We start from the raw sequence: 18,871 nt of genomic DNA, 5'->3' as shown, positions 1-18,871 counted from the left end.
CAGAAACCTAAACATAATTCACTCCAGCTGCAAGCTCAGGGAGGCACTCAGCCTGTGCTCCGCTCCACTGAGTGCGTGGGGGCACCAGCAGGGCTGGCTCACTGTCCTACCACAGGATGAGTGGTAAAGCAGCACCCAAAATAAGAGAGAATATCTTACACAGAAGGAGAAAGAGAGGAGCCATCACATTCTTGCTTGTGGGAGATGCTGGCTTCCTGAAAAATCCCTCTGGATTAGAGTTTGGCAAAAAAAAAAAAAAAAAAAAGCATAAAAATCAAAGAGAAGGGTATAATTCTCACTGTATAATGTAAAAAACATTTACACAATGGTTGCTCACATTCCATCCCCACGAAGAGTTCCTTCTTTAAGCCCATATGCAGCTCCTGCTGTATTCTTAGGAAGGGGTGATGAAGAGAGATGTTTGAACTGCCCCGGACAAGGTCCAGCCCCCAGAGCACTAACTCTGAAGGTCAGCTCTTACCTGTGTGGTGCTTCAGAAGGAAGCAATGCCCAGGCAGGGCACAGGAGGCCAGCTGCTTTTGGGTAAGAAAGCAACTTCCAGGAGCCCAAACCCAGCGGTTCAGAGAGGAGCAGCCCCTGCAGGCACTCAGCTGGGTGTCCACGTGTCAGGCTCAGCTCCTCAAGCGTCCCTTTCCCACAGGCAGGGCACTTGGAGACCAAGAGCTTGGACCAGCCCTCCACCAGTGCCCATCAGCATGCAGGAAGCTCCAGGTGAGCATCTGCAGTTCCTCACCCAGCACAGAGTGAGGAGGAAACCACAGACTGCAGCAAAGGGAGGCAGAGACAGGAGGAGGGATTCCTTTTCCTTAGCACACCAGAAATGATGTTTCAATGATGTTCCCAGACCTAAGACATTTGCAGAGAAACGCTGGGAAGGTAAATGGGGTGTGCACACCTAACTCAAGCCCCCAGTGGGATGTACAGTTACCATAGCAACTTTCAAGGTCCAGGACAAACCAAATTTCTGATGCTCCACACTACTGCAGCTGTGGGAACAACACAGACAAGGACCACTATTGATCCATTGCTATGTTAAATACCAGAAAAAAACAAGCAAAAAACAAACCAAAAAAAGGAAGTAAAATATTTCCCTTAGGATCATAACCCCAATATTTTTCTCTAGGAGGCCAAGAGAAAACCTTGTGCACAACAGATATTCAGAAGCACAGTGAGATGTGAGGGGGAAAAGACGTCAAGGAGAACAAGTCTCCAGGAGCTTAAAACCAGACATCCAGCACACCTTCATTGTATGAAAGCACATCCTTCAGAAATGTTATTGAGCATAAGAGTTGTAAAACTCTACTGCTTACTGCAATGCCTCAAAGGCTGATCAGGTGAGAGCCTTCTTTAAAATTGGGCCACTAGTTCATACAGGAGAAGTGACTTCACTTGGAAGAGATCTTTCATTCACTAATTAGCATTAGTACCTCAGTAAGAGAATATTTCAGTTTTAGTCTGAGCCAGTCTCAGCACTGTGCTATAGAAATCAGATTTGTTAGCTGAAGCAGCATTCTCTTGCACTAAGCTGCAGGCTAATTGTTGCAATGGGAATGGCTTTCCTTTATAAGCATTTCTGCAAATGTTCAGCTTCATTATTTATGCCATGTCTTTAAGAAATTTCTTATTCTTTTATTCAACTGATTCCTCATTTCCTTTTATTTGATGTTCAAACCTGATGTTGAGAGTTTCCATTATTAATTCAGAAGCATCCTCATTTTACTGAGGGATGAAATTGGGTACTATTCCTTTAAATATGATTGCAATACTGAAGTGTAACACCAGCAAAAAAGCTGGCAAAATTTGCCTTCCTTTGGGATAAATGGAAAAAAATTGTATCTTGTTACCATGTCAGAAAACTGATGTTCCTGTAAATTATGACTCATTGAATATTTTGTCATGTTATTATTTTTTTTTCCAAGGAATCTTAGCAGCACTTTTTTCTTCAGGAAGTTTAAGGGTTGCAAAACTTCCTTTTCCTCACAATATTATTATCTGTCAAGAAAAATTCTCCAAGCTGTTGCATGGGAGGTTGAGAGAACTCTAAGCTTGCTTTAAAAATGCTGGTCTTTAGGCAAAGAGCAACAACTCCTAGTTTGCTTCAGAGAAATAAATGGGTTATTCAGAGGCACTATGGAAATCACAAATTCATTGGTAAAATCTGGTCTGTCCTAACCATTCCCATCACCTTGAAGGTCGCCTTTGCACTCTGTCAGCTTCAGACTGCTGAATTTCTGCTGCAAATAAGACAAAAAGAGTTTAATCGAGATTAGTTTATGACTATGCTGTTCCAATTCTCTTTATGAATTTCAGAACGTACCAATTTCAGTACTCTATAGTTCTCTACAGGTTGCAGAAATGTTAGCCAGTGACATAACGTGACAGATCAGAATCAAGACACATCTACCACTTGCTGAGAGAAGGGAAGAGTAAAAAAAAAAAAAAAAAAAAAAAAAAGGTGTCAGCACTGCTCCTTTAAGGATGGATGGAGGCTCATGGCCTCCACTCCCCAGCTCTGGGGTTTTAAGAATCATTTTGCATACCTTGGTTGTTCATGTGGACTCTCAGAAGCTTGGCTTTGAGTCAAACTTTGCACCTGCCCTCTTTAAAGACTAATTTCTCAAGTGCTCATTCCCCCTCCCCAAAAGGAGTATTCCCAGCTTTGGTTCCTCTTAAAGAAAAACTTTGTGTCTTCCACAGTACAATCTTCAGCTAAAGCATTGTATCCTCCCATTAAACTCTGATCTTAAAGCACAGTAATTTCTTGAATCATCCAAAAATGCCACAATCTGCTTTTAGCAACCTGTGGGCAAAGCTCCCAGAGCCCCTTTGAGCTGCAAGGCAGCTCTCACCCCTCACTATCCAAGCTCTCCTCCTTTCCTCATGGGAACAACATTTAAATTTGAATGCTGGTGCCTCATGTTTCACCCCCAGCAGATGAAGCAGCATATCCATTTCCAGCACTAATAAGTTTCAATGAGTAGTGACAGCTTCCAGTCATGCAGAAACATAGGCAGACTCAGATGTCATTCTCAAAATGGTAACTGATTTGAGAGGGAGGGTCACAGTCAAATGGCCAAGACAGACCTCTGCTTTTAAATGACTCATTAAAATCCAGGGCAAATCAAAGCTCCTGATAGCACAAGGATTATTAGAACAAAAAACAAAAAAAACCCACCATATTTAATGTGTTAGCTAACATGATAGAGTCCTCAAGAAGTTAAAGCAATTTTTTGTTTCAAAGAAAAGTACTTATCTTTGTGAGAAAAGACAACTTGTTATTAATTCAAGATAAAAATCACAGTACTGGAGGTGAGCCAGTTAATTGTTTTCACAAGACTTAGCAGACTGAACCAAGATAAAAGAAGAATCCCAGGGCTTTGCAAAAGAGGGATGTGGCAGCATCGATATTCCCCACTCCAGACTGTGTTTTGTACCACTGCCATAGGCTCACCAGATAGCATCACTGGGGACTGAATTATCAGGGGTTTTGGGGTAGTAGTTTTGGCTTTCACTGTCCAGTACCTGGCAGTGAGGTATATGGAAAAATATATGGAAACAAGCCCTCCATCCCTGCAGTGGGTGCCATGAAAAACACAGGGCTCATAAGGAAGAAAATTAGAGATGTTCATTTCATTTCCCATTTGGCTGTTAGCCTTTAGGGGTAAGTCTAGCTGAAGAATTGAGTGAAAACACACCAAAGAGCCTCCTGGCCAGGAACCCTGGAAGCTATCCTAGCTCTCAACAGTCAGATCCTGAAGATTTTAATGGAGATGAAGTGAGTCCCCCACAACACCATCCTGCTCATTTCCCAGTCCACAGCCCAAATTTCCTCATCTCCACTTCACTTGGCACTGCTGATACATCCACCTCCACAATTCCAGCACTCAGTTGTGTGACAGCTTGTTCCACAGCCTTGCAAGTGACAGGAAATTGTGACAGATTTCAATAGAGAACAGCTCAGGAAAGTTTACAGTAAGCTTGCTCAGCTTTGTTTGAGGCAGCACCAAGTAGTAAAACTGAGGATGAGCTGTCAAGTGTAATTAATTAGAAGTCCCAAAGAGCCAACCTTGAACACAAGAGATCTCAGCTATGTGCAAAATTAACAGCCCCAAAAGCAAGATGTAAGCCCTCAGGTTTACTTCAGTGAGGTGCAGGAAGCATCCACAAGATGTTATCCATCATTACACACTCACATCCATTCTGAATTTCCCCCTCCCATCTGAAACCTGAGAACAGAGAAAAGCCAGATTCAGCCTAGATCAAACAGTGAAATGCAGCACTTTCTGCCTCTCTTCACTGTACAGGCTGAACACAGTAGCATTTTGAGATTTCTTTGTAGTACTACCCCAGTGACATACCAATGAGATAATGCAAGTCCTGAGGACTGCAGAAGAAAATTTAGGAACATAAAGAGAGAACAAAAAGAGACCATTAAGTTGGTTTAGATGCTCTCTCTCTCTCCTTTTCTTAAAAAAGTCCTCTCATGTCAGATAAACAGAGGATTTTTCTTAGTTTATTTGCTTTTATGTCTGGATTTAGACATTGCACAGCAGAGTTTTCATGAAAACATAATGCCTGTTTAAAATAGTACACACTTCAAATAAAAAAAAGTCTCACAGTAAGATGAGGACAGAAAAAAAATAACAAGAATGGTGACAAATTCTTTTAAATTGTTTCCAAATGATCTAAGTTTCCTTTAACGAAACAAGCACACAAATTATCTTGGGGTTTGCTTTGGTTTTTTGTTGTGGGTTGTTTTTTTGAGATTTTTGAGCCTCAACCTCAAAATCATTAAACAGGCAGACAACTTGTTCTATTAATATCAGTGGGACATACAAGCACTTAGAGATCAAGGTTCTGATGCTGCAGAAACCCTTTCACTCACAGCTGAACAACTCATGAACATCACTACCAATCTTTATCCCTGGGCTGAAAAACACCTTCAAACCCATAAAAGGTAAATTTTAGCCAATTTTTGGGCTTTTTTCCTGCTTTTTTCTTTCTGTCAGAGCAACAACTGAGTGCATTTCTAGGAGGTCTAGGGGGAATATGGTCCAGAGTGGAGAGTGCACACTTGGATCAAGACTATTAAAGACATATGGTTTCTAATCAGTGTATCACCATCCCAATGCCTATTACAAAAAAAAAAAAAAAAAAAAAAAAAACCAAAAAAAAAAAAAAAAACAAACCAAAAAACCCAAACAACTGTTCCACAGAAGTGACCCCAAGCTCCAGATATGCATCATTTCTAAGGTCAGCTGGTCCCTGAAGGCGTATGTCTATTGCAGGGCAGGAACAGGGGAATAACTGCTAGTCTCTGTTATTTTATGTCACCCTGGCGAGAACACTGCCTCAGAACATTTCCTCATTACTGGAAGCAAGAGTCCCATGCAGGGAGAGCATAAAGAGCAAGGTCATCTGTAAACTGGCCACATTTTTTCCTTTACATCCCAAAGTCTCTGCACTAAAGCTCTGCAAGGAAGGTTTTGAAACCAAGAAGGACTCACGTGGCTTATGACACATTCCCACAGAAACCCAATTTTTGGACTCCATTTACTAAATTGCCTGTAGTGACATCTGTAAATCTTGTTTGATAGAAGCCATGAGGAAGACGTGACAATATTAAAAAAATGTTACTGCTGCTGATGCCTTGTGCAGGCTGCCCTAGAGCAGAGGCTGGACAGAGTTACAGAACAAAGCAGGGATTTGTGAAAAGGATCTCCTCCATGGATCCACCTTGGGCAGCACCAGAGCCCAGCCAGGGCTGCACCCAAGATGAACCCAAATGGTCCCAAAATGCACGAGCGCTCCCGGGGGCTCTCACTGTGATCAGCTCTGCTCCATTGGCACACTGGAGTTCATTGTCCCATTCCAGCTTTAGCCCATGCACTCCCATCCTGCTTGTTTTTCTCTCTCCAGCCCACGTTGTTTGTGCTCCTGGGCTGAGATTTGGATCATTTGTCCTTGGTCCCCAGTTGGAGTGGGAATTGTTTTGTCTCCCTGCTCTGTGCAGGGAGCTCACCATCCTCATGTGAAGCCCAGAACTGCACACTAAAGCAGCACAGAACCTGAAAATGTAAAAGCTAAATCCTGAGGCATCACTGGCACTACTGGAAATACTAGCACAGCACACATCTGGACATCCCAGAGTCTGTACAACACACTTCCATGCTCTAGGAGGCAGGAAGGCCACAAATCTCTCAAAAAATCAAAGTGAACCTATCCAAAACTTCCCCAGTGCTCCCATGGACTCCCCACACAGGCTAACATGGCCTTAAACTCCTAAGAACTGCTGTGCAAACAAGAGCCTCAGTCTGCCACATGAGCAAAAAGTGATTACACAGACAAGCACACAGTGGTTCACAGAGTGATGTGAGTTTACACAATTTATCCTGTGAAGCATGAAGGACAGAGGTAGAGACTCCAGGATCACCTGCTTTTCGCCTATGAAGCTTTTGAGGAAAAGGTGTGTGTGTATCTAGAGGAAGAAACCTGGATTGCATCTGCTATGTGCCAAAGTAGAGATAGAATCAGATGAGATATATATATATATATAAAGTGTATATATATACACAAAGTATGCATATTATATCTATATACAAAGTGTATATGTATATAAAATATATATATTTATTTATGCATATGTATAAAATTTTTATATATATACACAAACAACTGCATCCAGAGAGTTGCACCACGTTCTGGCATTCACATGGTTCACACACAAAGAACCACTAAAAACTCACTAATGTACTTAGTGAAAAACACCAGTGTTTGCCAGGGGCAGGTAGTTTAAATTACTGTGTCTATCCTCCTCTGAGAGGAAAGCCAAGGAAACTTGATTAATATTTTTCTAGCAGAAATAGAAGGGCAGAAACTCTCCTCCTTCGTACACTCTGGAGGTCAAACTAGATGATGTAATAATCTCTTGTGGTTTAAAACAGGTTTTATAGATTATCTGACTTGAAAATAGACACAATGTTTAATTAATAACATTCTCCTGAAATTGAGTGCCTGGTACAACAAGCCTCCAGTCACTGGCTAAGACCTGGAGGGACTGCGACCGTACAAAGATTTGTAATAAAGCAAAGGGAAAATCCTAGGTAGATATTCCAAAATTGAATACTATGGACTCTCTCCACCTGAAAAGCAAGTGATACACGCTACCTTCTGCACAGCTTGCTTTAGCTAGGTGCAGATTTCCATAAAATCCTGCAGATGCAGGGTGTGTCTGTAGTGCAGAGCCATACCCAGGTTTGGGCAATTCCGCAGCAGCAAGGACCTCCATCCTCAGCCAAGAGACACAAAAACCACTGTGTCCCATGCAATTGGAGCCTGTTTCTGGCTCAGTGGAATTGTTCCTTGTCACCTACACCCCTGCTTAACTTGCCACAAGCACAACAACCCAACTCAGCAAACCTCTCACCGACTTGCATGAACTGCCTGGAAGTCCACTGGGTATCCCTTAATCCCACGAGCCACTGAGTACATGAACAATGGGAATCAGATTACTTTGCTCCCAGGTTTTGACAACAGCAATTTCATTCTATTTATTATGGTAATTCATAAAGCACCACCAAATGCAGTGCAGAATCTCTTATGAAAATAATTATAGCCTAGTAATGCAGGATCTCGTTGAAGCACACCATTAATTCCTTGACAGTTAGGGAACAAGCCAAAGACTTTGTGCAAATGAAGGATTAGCAAGGTCTCAACACACACATTTCCTTGCACTTAAAATGTGCAAAGAACAGACCTTATTAAATGAGCATTTCAGATGTTGCTTTAAAATGATAGCCCCCAAGGCAGATTTTTTTTGTACTTCAAAAGGCAGTTATCATACTACTCTGTGTTACAGTCTGGGGTAACAGAAAAACAAATTCCTATCTAATTGTTCTACCACTGTATAAAATAGTTGCTCTTTCCCACAGCTGTCAAAAATCCCCAGACTTTTATTCACAATGAGGTGTCACCAGTCTCTCACAAAGAGAGAGCAGCTCCAGTACAATGCAATGAATTGTCTTCCACTTAGCTACTGAAAATATTTTGAGCACTAACCTTTTCTGAACCTACCATTCAGCATTTGGGTTGTCTCTATGTACCTCAGGGCTATACTGCCTGCCTCTGTGTGTTTAAAGTGCTTCTATTTCTATGCAGAACAACTTTGTGGTTGTACATTTTATGGTAGTTCTAAAAGTAAGATTTGCCTAAAACTGAAAAAAAAAAAAAGGGGGGCTGTGGACTTTTCTTCATAGTGTTTAATAATGTTCAAAGTTGTCAGAAAATTTGCCTACCTATAATCAAAAAGGACTGAGTAAGCTCCCTGCTTTGCATCCTCTCTGTTCTCAAAGTCCTTGCAGTACAGCCACTATGAAATCATGACAGCCATGATTCACATTTGTGGGATCCCTCTAGCACCTTAACTAACTCAGGTCTTCATAGCTAGAACTGGTCCAGAAGCTGTTAGGAAACATCCCTTACAACTGAAACCAGCATTTTACTAAATATTAAAATATCATTAGAGACATTACTTGCTATAGGTCGTTTGACAGCCCAACTTCATAAATTAGAACCCCCTCAACCCCACCAGAAATACCTGCCAACGTTCAAACCAAGACCTCATAGCAAACAATTAAGAATGCTGAAAGAACTCACAGAAGTTGTTGCATTCTTCCAAACTTTTTCATCTTATCTCAAATGTTTACAGTAAAAAGAACAGAGAAGTTTTCTTCAAACCACAGTTTTTATCAACCCTCTCCAACATTGAAGCAGTACAATATTCTTCTTTTAATGCAACCAAGTAACCCCCTCTGAACCTCAGGAGATGTTAGCAAAATAATTGTTCCTCCTCACTGCTCCTTTGTTATTACCTTATTTTTTCCACACTTATTACTTCAGGCAGAAATAACTTAGAGATATTATCATCAATTTACCAAAACAGAATTCCCCTGAATTCATTTTCTTTTAAGTTAGTCTTTTACAATTTAATTGTACATTAGAGCTAAATCTAATGATTTTCAACCAGGCTGAAACTGATTGGCTCACTAAGTCCACAGTTTAATTCTTCCCCCTCTCTCATTTTGCTAACTAGAAGAGAAATGAATCTACCTTCAAGCCTGTTGGAATCAATCTTCTTTTCTCTTTCTCACAATTTATAAGCCAGAGGCTTGAAAAGTGTTCATATCCGCTTTTAACAAGCTGGTTATGTGAGATAAGCACAAGAACATTAATAAAAATAACTCAGCTTTAAGTCATGAATGTTTTACAAAAGTAGGCCTTAAAAAATAAATTGTAAAGGCTAATTGTGATTTATAACATGTTGCTTTTCCTATACTACCCATTATCAATCATCTCTAAAAGATCCCTTCTTTTATATGCCAGAGTCACAAATGCAAATGCTTCCAGCTCATTCCTAGCCAGGGAGACACTGCACAGCACAGACAACCCCCAGTTAGCTCTGGGACCTCTAAACATACTGCAGGACAGGGTTTGTTCCTTTCCAGTTGTGGACCTTTACTTCTTTATTAAAAGGATTTCATTTTTTCCAAGTCCTTCACAAAGGTTTCAGAGCTGTCCCACAGACTGCATTTCAGCATGGTCTACACCACCACTTTCTCCCCATCCCCAATGTCTCCTGAGTTCCCAAAAACTGTATTTAGGCAACAGCAATGCAACCACTGGCACTGAAACTTTTATTACTTCAATTATGACAAAGCAGCTGGTGGTAATAATAACACTACTTAGCATTTATATGCTGCTTTATATCTTCAAAAGCCAGTATAAATATTTGTTAATTAAGCCTCACAAAACTCCTGAGAGTCAGATATGTTTTTTGGTTATAAATAGGAAAATTGAGACAGAGACAAAACAGCTGTTTCAAAATTGAGATTTTTTTTAGATTATTTTTTTAAAAAGGGAATGGAGATGTCTGGACAATAACTTTCAGAGTTATAAAAGGACAGCTTAAAATACTCAAAGAACCCAATGGAACATAAACGCTCATGCTCTAAGCATCCACCTCCTCCAAAAAAACTCAGTGTTGTCCCTGGGAAGACACAGCTCCTTGCTGACAGCTGCCCTAAGCCACTTGCATGTCAAAAAAGTGAGAAAATCTGTAAATTCTAAGTAGAAAAGAACTCGTTTCACCACGTATGGTAGGCACTTCTGAGAATATCTTATAGTCATATTCAGTAAGACTCTTTATTGAAGAGGCTTTTTTGATGTGTGTTAGACACCTCACTCACATAGGGAAAACAAATGCCCACACACACTCTTAACACCTCCCTGTAAGGTCTGGAGCTCTAGAAATGCATGAAGAGAGCTTAAAATCACTGCCCTGACAAAGTGCACAGCTTTGTAGGGAAGACATGACTATCCTTATAATTTCACATACCACATTTCCCACTGAGAACAGTGGATCTGAAATGCTTTAGAGAAGACATTGGAATAAATAAAGGACACAAAAGGGGAGAAAGAATTGGGGTTTGAGTATGCAAAAGCTTTACTGCAAGAAGTGTTCACGAAGCTGAGCACGGAGCACCATGTGCAGTTAAAAGAGTGATGTAAAACAAAAACGGTAGGGAAAATAGGGGTGAAAAAAAGAAACAGAAGAAGAAAAAATAAACAACAGGAGACTAAAGTTACACCAAGACTCAACAGTAGGATGGACCAGAATATGGATGGTGGTGCAGAAACATGGCTGAGGCAAGTGGAGAGGGAAGGAAACCCTGAAGAGTTCACCCAGGGGCCAGGCTGAGCAGGGAGAGGCGAGCCCAAGCTCAGGGCAAGGCTCTCAGGGCAGCAGCCCTTTAGCAGCAGGGCAGGGACACTGACTGCAGCGGAGAAGCCGCGCCTGTTTCTTGGCAGAGGCAGGACATTTGCCACCCAGGGGTGACTTACCCAAGAGACACCGAGGTACAAAGTCCAGATTCCTTGCATTGTCCTGCCCTCCCCACCAGAAATAGCACCGAGAGGCTAATTACCTGTTAGCCCAGATTTATTAGCCTTAACGAAGTTTGCTGCTAAAACAGAAACAGATCCCATCCTCTAGCCCCCAGCCCTCTGCCCTGGACAAACTTTATCCCTGAACACAGGAAGAGAAGGAAACAAAGTTGAAACATTCACTAAGGGTTGTGAGAGCACAGGAAGAATTGCAAAGCAATAAATAATGCTGGAAGTGGAGCAGAGAATAAATAATTCCACTTTGGGAAAAGCAAGTCTGAGATGAGATTGAAGGGAAGAAGAAAACACATGCATTTCATATGCAGCCTGTTCTGAATGTGAAACACAGATGTATATTTTTATCTCCAGCTGAAGGCACTACAATGCACTCATTGCCTTCTCAAGACATGTTGTGCAAAGCTGAAAATTACTTTAGAGTCACAAGTATAAATGGTTGACTTTTCCACGCCATTTTTTAAATGGCACAGAAGATCATCAAGCTAAATTTTATTGCCAATTGATATCACAGACTCCTCATGATGTAACTCAATTTCCTTGCATTATCCTTGCCAGATCATTGAGTTCTCCATGTATCTGAGCGCATAAGACAATGTACAAAATGAATGTCTCACTCTTTTTACAAAGGTCTCACATTCACATGCTCTGAGTAATAGAACAGCTCATACAAAAATATTTTTATGATGCACACTGGGATTCTCACAGACATTGAGCTCCGAAGCAAATCCCTGCATTAACCAGACACCTAAAACCCAGAAACACCAAGTCGGAAAAAAAAAGCTTTCTTCAGGCTAATTACTTCAAAATTATGTTTTACATTGGAAACAAAGAGATCTTTGTCTCAGGAAATAAAGACTACACCTCAGACACAAATAAACAAATAAAAATATCAGTGGCCTCGGAAGAAGGAAGAGTACATTAGAAGGAAGAGCAAAGTCCTCAGTTTTCATGAAAGGAGCATTCAGAGGGATGAATTAAGCCCTCTCAACCACCCCAGAATGAAAGAATGTGCTCATTAACCCAAGATCACATTTCAGGTGAAAGACAATTCACTGGGACCTTTAACAGAACAAAACACGGCAACATCGAAGTCTACCTAAAGGCAAAGCATTGACAAAATTGGGATAATCTTGTATCTCACCAGGTATCTGCAAGTATTGAGGAACAAATGAACTTCTGTGAGCTCAGGTATTTCTCATGTGTTTTAGAACAAGTCTGATGCAGCTATTTTGGGGAGGAGGTTTTAAAAACCACTTCCTAATGGGTGTGGACTTATCTAATGGACAGCAAGCAGGTGCTGCTAATACCTACTTTCAGCTCCTCTTTGCACTTGAGACAATTTCTCGAGGGGGAGGAGAAGGGAGAACTGATGGGAGAAGCAGCAATACTAATGCCTGATTTTCTATTTGGTCAAGTCTGTAAAAATGCTTTTACATGTAGGAGCAGAAATCAAAGTAATCCGCCAGGAGTCACTTCTTTATTTTCCAGTTACAAACATTGCTGAGCTACAGACAATAAGAGAAACTCTTGTAGTACATTTGGTCTGAAGCATCCAGCAGCTACAGCAAACTCCAGCCCTAAGAACCAGCTCTGGCAGTTTCACAATTAACTCAGCTGAATGCAGCTCCCCTGCACTCATGGGAAGCTTGAAAGGAATCAAGTGTTCCCTTATCTTCAGGGGTAATCTATAAAATCCAGAAAATCCATGAACTGTAACATTTTGGATTATTAAAAGACAAATCCTCTCTCTCATGTAAAACCAATGCATTCTTGAAAAGGAAGAAAAAAAAACCCACCAGAATAAGATCAATAATGAAACAAAACAACAAAAAGACCAAAAAAACCCAACCAACCATGTTATCTGTATGAAACCTTTTTTAAGTTACTGGGCATCCATAACACCTACCTTCACTCAACAGATACCATTATTTAAATTATGGATGTTTACTAATTACTCTGCTGAAACACTCTAAGTTTTCACCGTATTCCAGGAGAATGGTTTAATCGTGTTTGTGTTTATATTGGTGGTTTTTCTATTCTTTTTTCTTCTGTAGCTTTAAAGAAAACCCAACAATTTCCATGGTTGGTCAAAGTGACCACATGAGTGAGGCTTTGAGAATAAAGGCAAGTAGAATCCCGTCACACCACCACAGTAACAGAGATGTCTTTCATGCATCAGAAAATCGCACAGAAATGGACAACTTCATGGAACACACTAACTCTGCACCTCTGAGCCTAGAGACATTGCTAACTTTGTCTGTTCAGAGTGCACAAGGTTGCTGAAGTCTATTCATCAAAAGACAAAGGTAATAAATGCAAAGAAAGTCATTGGTAATTTGCTATTTCCATGTCAGATCTTAACCCTGTGGAGATTCACAGCATGCCTGTCTTTAATTACTGAGACAGCGGCATGGAGAGGGAAGACAAGACAGGAGTGGAAGCGTTCAACCAGTAGCAATTCAAGGCCCTGAGTTGGCTAATATTTAAAAATGTTACTAAAACTGATGTTACAATCAAAGGCGTGTGTTAGTGATGGCAAGCTCACGGCCACAGCTCAAAATGAAACAGATCTTAAAAAGCTAATGCTAACAGCATTTCCATTTGTGATTCGTTTTTTATCCCCCAGTGTCAGTGACACAAAACTAGGAGGGAAAAAAAAGAAAGAAGAGTCCCTCCTCACAAAACAGACGTGGAGGCTGCTTCTTCCCGCACCATCCTGGTCCTTCCAAGAAGGCTGTGACTCTCCCAGTGTCAACAGCTGTAAAAGACACCTCGTCTTAACGACCCCCTTCAGTGACTGCAGAGCATTGTTTTGTAAACAGTTTTGCAAATGTTTTCTACACACGCCCAAAACAGCGTCACTGACTTAGGTGAAACTTTCAATGACTTTATCCTAAATTCCTCCACGGGCACAACAGGGAGAAACGCCACGGCGGATCGGGACTGCACTAACAGCTGGAGTTCACGGCAAAACAAAGTTCAGATGACAGCCATCATCTAACTTGGAATTCAGGGTAGAAAACTGAAAATCCGAGGTATCAGAGTTGAAGCAGAAAAAAAAAAAAAAAAAAGCTGTACGAAACAGAATGGCATTGTTTCATATGAATAAATTGGCAGAGTCCAACTCTGGAGTTAAGATAAAAATGGCACCAGTTACAGCCCCTCCCCAAATGCAGGAATTCTAGTTTCTTCTGGTTTGAAGCATTTAGTAATGGAAAAACTAGAGAACTAGCACTAAATACGGGAAATGAGCCTCTTATATACCGAATTTTCACATCCAAAAAATATACTTTGAATGGAGATAGAAGGATCAGGCCACACACGGTGCACTGCAAGCAACAACTCCAAGGTGTTAAACGTCTTTTCTTTCTGGCCACCAGCCCCACAGCAGAGAGAGGAGACTGGAAGGGCCACAGACCACAGGGCTTCCTCTTTCTATCTGGCATAGTCAGAAAAAATCCAGTGCATTGAGCAGTCATTCAGTGTATGAGAAGAGATGCAGGAATTGTAACCAGGAATGTAAGAGCAACAAGTGGTAGACACTGAAACCAAAGCTAGCAAGTGCTTTATTGGTGCACTCTTTGTCGTGTGGACTGCAAGTCTTCTCTTATCTGCCCACAGTAACTGAAGAGCTCTTATATATTTAATCTATTTTGACCCTTGGGGCTTCGATTATTTGACTTCAGATGTTAGATTTCAATAAGCAGTCACCCACAGGGGAAAAAATGCAGTAGTTAATGTGACTGATTCACCATTTACAGCTGGACTATGGACAGAAAAAAAATCAACCCTATTTCAAGAATTTAGTTGTCACCAAGTGGAAAACTTTTTCCATCTGTGCATTTCACAGCAGAAGTAAGTAACTTTAGATTAATCTTGCCCTCTCCACTACTGCTGTATATAACTAGCACCTAATCATTACTGGGTGTTGCTGCTCATGGGGTGTTACCTCCCTCCAAATAAATCTAATGGGACGCTTTGTCTGCTTTCAAAATCACAGAATCACTCAGAAAGAAGCATTCAGAGCTAGGAGAAGGCAAAACTCAACACCACAGCCTCCACGAGTGCGTGACAGCACAAGCCAGCTGGACAACTCAAGTCCAAAGGCACTTCCATTTCCTTTGCCTGCCCAGTAAAAGCAAGCAGCAGCCACAGCCTGCTCCCGTGGAGCCTTGAGCACAGTATCTCCTTACCCGAGTGCTGATAATGCTACACTCCCGGTGAACTGTGACTCAGGAGGAGATACGGGGCATCTTCCTTACACCTTGGAAACTCTGCAAGCTCTTTGCAGTCCCCACCGCAGCTCACCGAGAGGGAATCGCCAACTCACTGCAAGCCTGGCCCAGGAGAGGTTTCTTCTCCTCAGAGGGCAGGAGCAGAGTTTCCATGGGTATTCCAGGGAAAGGAGACCGGCCACACGATGCTGACTAAGTATTTCCAGTTGCTAACAACAAAAAACGGTCACTTTTATGTTCTCCCATGCAAGCAATTTTTGTAGCTGACATATAGACATTGCACAATCACAAACGAGAAGGAAGACAGTCAATAGGAAGGGAGGAGGACACATTTTTCATGATGAAGGAGAGGAGTAATTAAAATACGATCCATGCTGCGAAAGCATGCGAGATCCATCATTTGGGTTAATATTTCAGCAGACACCATGCGAGGAGCAATACTTTTACCTTCAGTACTTCGCCTCAAGTAAACAAAGCAGACTCCACCAAAGGTCACACCATTCTGGAGGGTACAAGATCCACGAGGCACGGCAAAGCACAATTTCTGAGTGGGAGGATTGGTTCTCAAACAACATCCTTGAGAAAAACCTGTTCCACCCTTTCTTCTATTGCCTGCTACTAGCTAGCTTGAAACCATGCTTTGGTGAAAGCTGCACCATCTCGCTTTTCGTGGATACAATGCAGCCCTACTGAGGTCACGCTGGGGGGCAAGAGCACCTTCAATTATTCCTCAAAATGCCTCTCACCTGTTTTCAAGGTGTGCCCAGGTCATTGGCACGCAGGCACCGCGTGTCATGGCGATGAGAGGGGCCGGAGGAGCAAAGACACCGGGGAAAGTTACCGGAGAGAATGAAAGGGCTCAACAGCGAGGGACATGAAACACAGCAGGGGAGAGCCCCAAACAAACGCGGGCATTCAACAGGATTATCCCGCCCCAAAGCTGCTCTTTGCCCGCTACCAGCTACAGAGATGGAAAAGCCAGCTGAACCACCGGGGGAAAAAAATACCCCAGTAAGGACTGAAAGACGAGTCACCTGGCAGAAGGTGAGGCAGGAGGAGGGCAGCGGCACGGACGGAGCCCTCCGCGGGCTCGGGCGGGGATGCCCAGCCCGCCGCCCCTGCGAGCCCGGCGGGCGAGGCGCGGGCAGGTGCGGCGGCACCGCAGCGGCAGGAGGAGAGCACACGCACGGACACACACACACACACACGGAGGGCTTCGTGGGCGCACAGCCAGGCGGGGGAAAAGCTGCAGCAGCGGCCACGGTCCCCGCGGAACCCGGAGGGATTCCTCAGCCCCCCTACCCGAGCGCAGGGCGGCGGCGGCAGCGCCCACGGGAGCGGGGACGGGGAGGGGGGCAGCGCCCCGCAATCCGCCCCGCGGCGGCTGCCCCGGCGGCTTTTGGGGGCGCGGAACAGCCCGGGGGGATACCCCATCCCGCCCCGCCAGCCCCTTACCTTGCCCCGAGTCCTCCTGCCGGCCCGGGGGCGGCGGTGGCCGCGGGCGGGCGCGGGGGCTCCGCTCCGCGCCGCCAACAAAGTGCGGGAGCGGGGCGGGCGCCGGTCAGCGGAGCAGCCGCGGCGAGCGGAGCGGAGCGGAGCCGAGCTCCCTCTGCCGGGCGCCCGCCCCGCCCCAGCCCCGGCCCCGGCCCCAGCCCCGGCCCCGGCCCCGGCCGGGGCGGGCCCGCGGAGGGGCAGCGCGGAGCTCCCGCGCCGGCGGAGCGGCCCCCGGCGCCCTGCGGGCTCTGCGCGCCGCGGAGCCGCCTCCCTGCTGCCGTCCCTGCACGGCTCACGCCGTGCAAAGGTGCTGAGAGCAGCGCCCCGCAGCCGGGCTGAAACGTGCGAGTTTAAAGTCATCGTAAAAAAAAAAAATAATAATTAAATACAAGGCCACGCGCAAAACCTACCACGACTCCAAAGCAACATCCTTCCCCGAAGAAGTAGGTGTAGCTAATCCACCTTTGGAACGACTGGTCTACGAGAACAAAAATCTCCCGTCTTCGCTTGAAATGCTGGATGAAATCTGCCAGCTATTTATATTGTTTCCACCTGGCACCAATTCCTCCCCACTCTAACAACTTACACGTGGCTGCTGCTCAGCGCAGGGGAATGGTCCCTATCGGCACGCTTGCAGGTAGCCAAAGTCCTGCTACACTGTTAGCACCGTCAGGATTGCTATAAGGAGCCGCTTCCTCTCCGAAAACCCGGCTGTTCCGCGAGAATCTCTTTTCACTGATTTCTCTTTCAAATAAGTTTTTGCCTTATGTGACTCCAGAGAAAAGCTAGAAAGCATAAATCTTATGACAGCATCAGACATATGAAAAGAACCTCTATTCAGGTGGTGCATAGGAGAGCTAATCTAATTTTTGAGGTTCTGTTCCTGATTTTTGATAGGATTCAATTGCCAATCCAGAAATAATTACACACCTGCTTAATTATGTTCTCGAGGCTTCTTCCAGGCTTCACCAAGATCCCTTAGGAAGTTCAGAATCATATCTGGACCAAAGAGCTAATTCCACAGCCACGGTTATCAAAACAGAGCAACAGGTCCTTTCTGCGACAAAGTTTCTGTGATTCCAGGCCCTCTCCAAGAAACCTGCAGAGGAAAAGTATAAACTAACCAAGGAGCAGCTGCTTGCTGAAATTTCCACTCAGTTCCAAGAAATGAGACTTGGCAGGTCCTTGCTTTTTATAACACTCCGTGACTCATTTGCAGAAGCAGGTGAAGTCAGAGCCATCACTGCCAGAGTCCTGCCCTGACGGCTTCTCCAGGGAGAACATGGATTTTCCCGATTTTGGAAAAAAAAAAAAAAAAAAAAAAAAAAAAAAGTGGAGAGGATGATATTGCTCAGCTACTGCTTGCAGCAGTCTCGTTGCTGAATCTCTTCTCAAGTGGTGCTATTCCATCCTTGACCTGATGCTTGCCAGCAAATCTTCCTGAAAGAAGGTCTGGACTCTACAGAGTGAGTTATTTTGCCAGGCTCTGGCAGGTTCGAGCTGAAGGCAGGAGCAGCAGGCAGGCGTGAAGCTCACTGTGGGCTCCTGAGAACCAGGCAGGAGAGAGTAACCCGAGCCTGCAGATCAGGCTGGGAGAGGTGGGGCCTCTCTCCACAATTGCTTAGGAGTTCACCTTAACCCTGCTTAAAAGGAAAAAAAAAAAAAAATGGAGAGGGAGAAAGAAAGAAAAGCAGTTCAGCCAACTCCCCCTTCCTGGCTCGGAGCTGGCAGAGCCCCTTGTGCTGCATCTTCTACCAGTTCTGCCTTTGCTGTTGTTCTGGTCCAGAAAGTCCTCCACAAAACAGGATAGCACAAAAAAGTGTGACATAAATCCACTTCTGTCTACCCAAACAAGCATTGAAATGTGCAGATACCATCTGCTTCCCTAGTTTGTTTCCAACAAACCTTCAAATCTCAAAGAATCTGATTATGGAGAGGCTACCTCGGTAATTCCTATGAATGAAGCTTACAGGAACACTGACATTTCCAAACTATGCCAGATGCCATACACACACTCCCTAGGTAAATAATAACAGTAATTGATACTTAAAAGCGCTTACCCCATGAGAGGTAGAAAGAAATACGAGAGATTCTCTTAAAGAAAAGGTTGGGGATGGCTGCAGTCCTTGGCAGAGACACACAGTGCCTCTCTCCCCCCTTTT

The 18,871-nt window shown here is 43.7% G+C and overlaps 1 protein-coding gene across 6 annotated transcripts in view; it reads right to left on the bottom strand.

Moving 5' to 3' along the window:
- EPS8 (EGFR pathway substrate 8, signaling adaptor) overlaps window positions 1–18,871 on the bottom strand; it is a 124,362-nt gene extending 105,491 nt beyond the window's left edge. For 2 of the 6 annotated variants that reach the window (XM_068191933.1, XM_068191940.1), the window contains exon 1: window positions 17,640–18,209. The gene's annotated coding sequence lies outside the window, so the exon portion shown is untranslated. Of the gene's footprint in view, window positions 1–16,670; window positions 16,790–17,639; window positions 18,216–18,245; window positions 18,349–18,769 lie in introns of those variants that run through there. The other 4 variants (XM_068191937.1, XM_068191935.1, XM_068191934.1 and 1 more) reach the window with 4 other exon arrangements.

Source organism: Anomalospiza imberbis, chromosome 5, assembly GCF_031753505.1.
Source record: "Anomalospiza imberbis isolate Cuckoo-Finch-1a 21T00152 chromosome 5, ASM3175350v1, whole genome shotgun sequence".
Taxonomy (NCBI): domain Eukaryota; kingdom Metazoa; phylum Chordata; class Aves; order Passeriformes; family Viduidae; genus Anomalospiza; species Anomalospiza imberbis.
The sequence above is the reverse complement of the archived record's forward strand: the minus strand, read 5'-3'. Positions and strand labels throughout refer to the sequence as shown.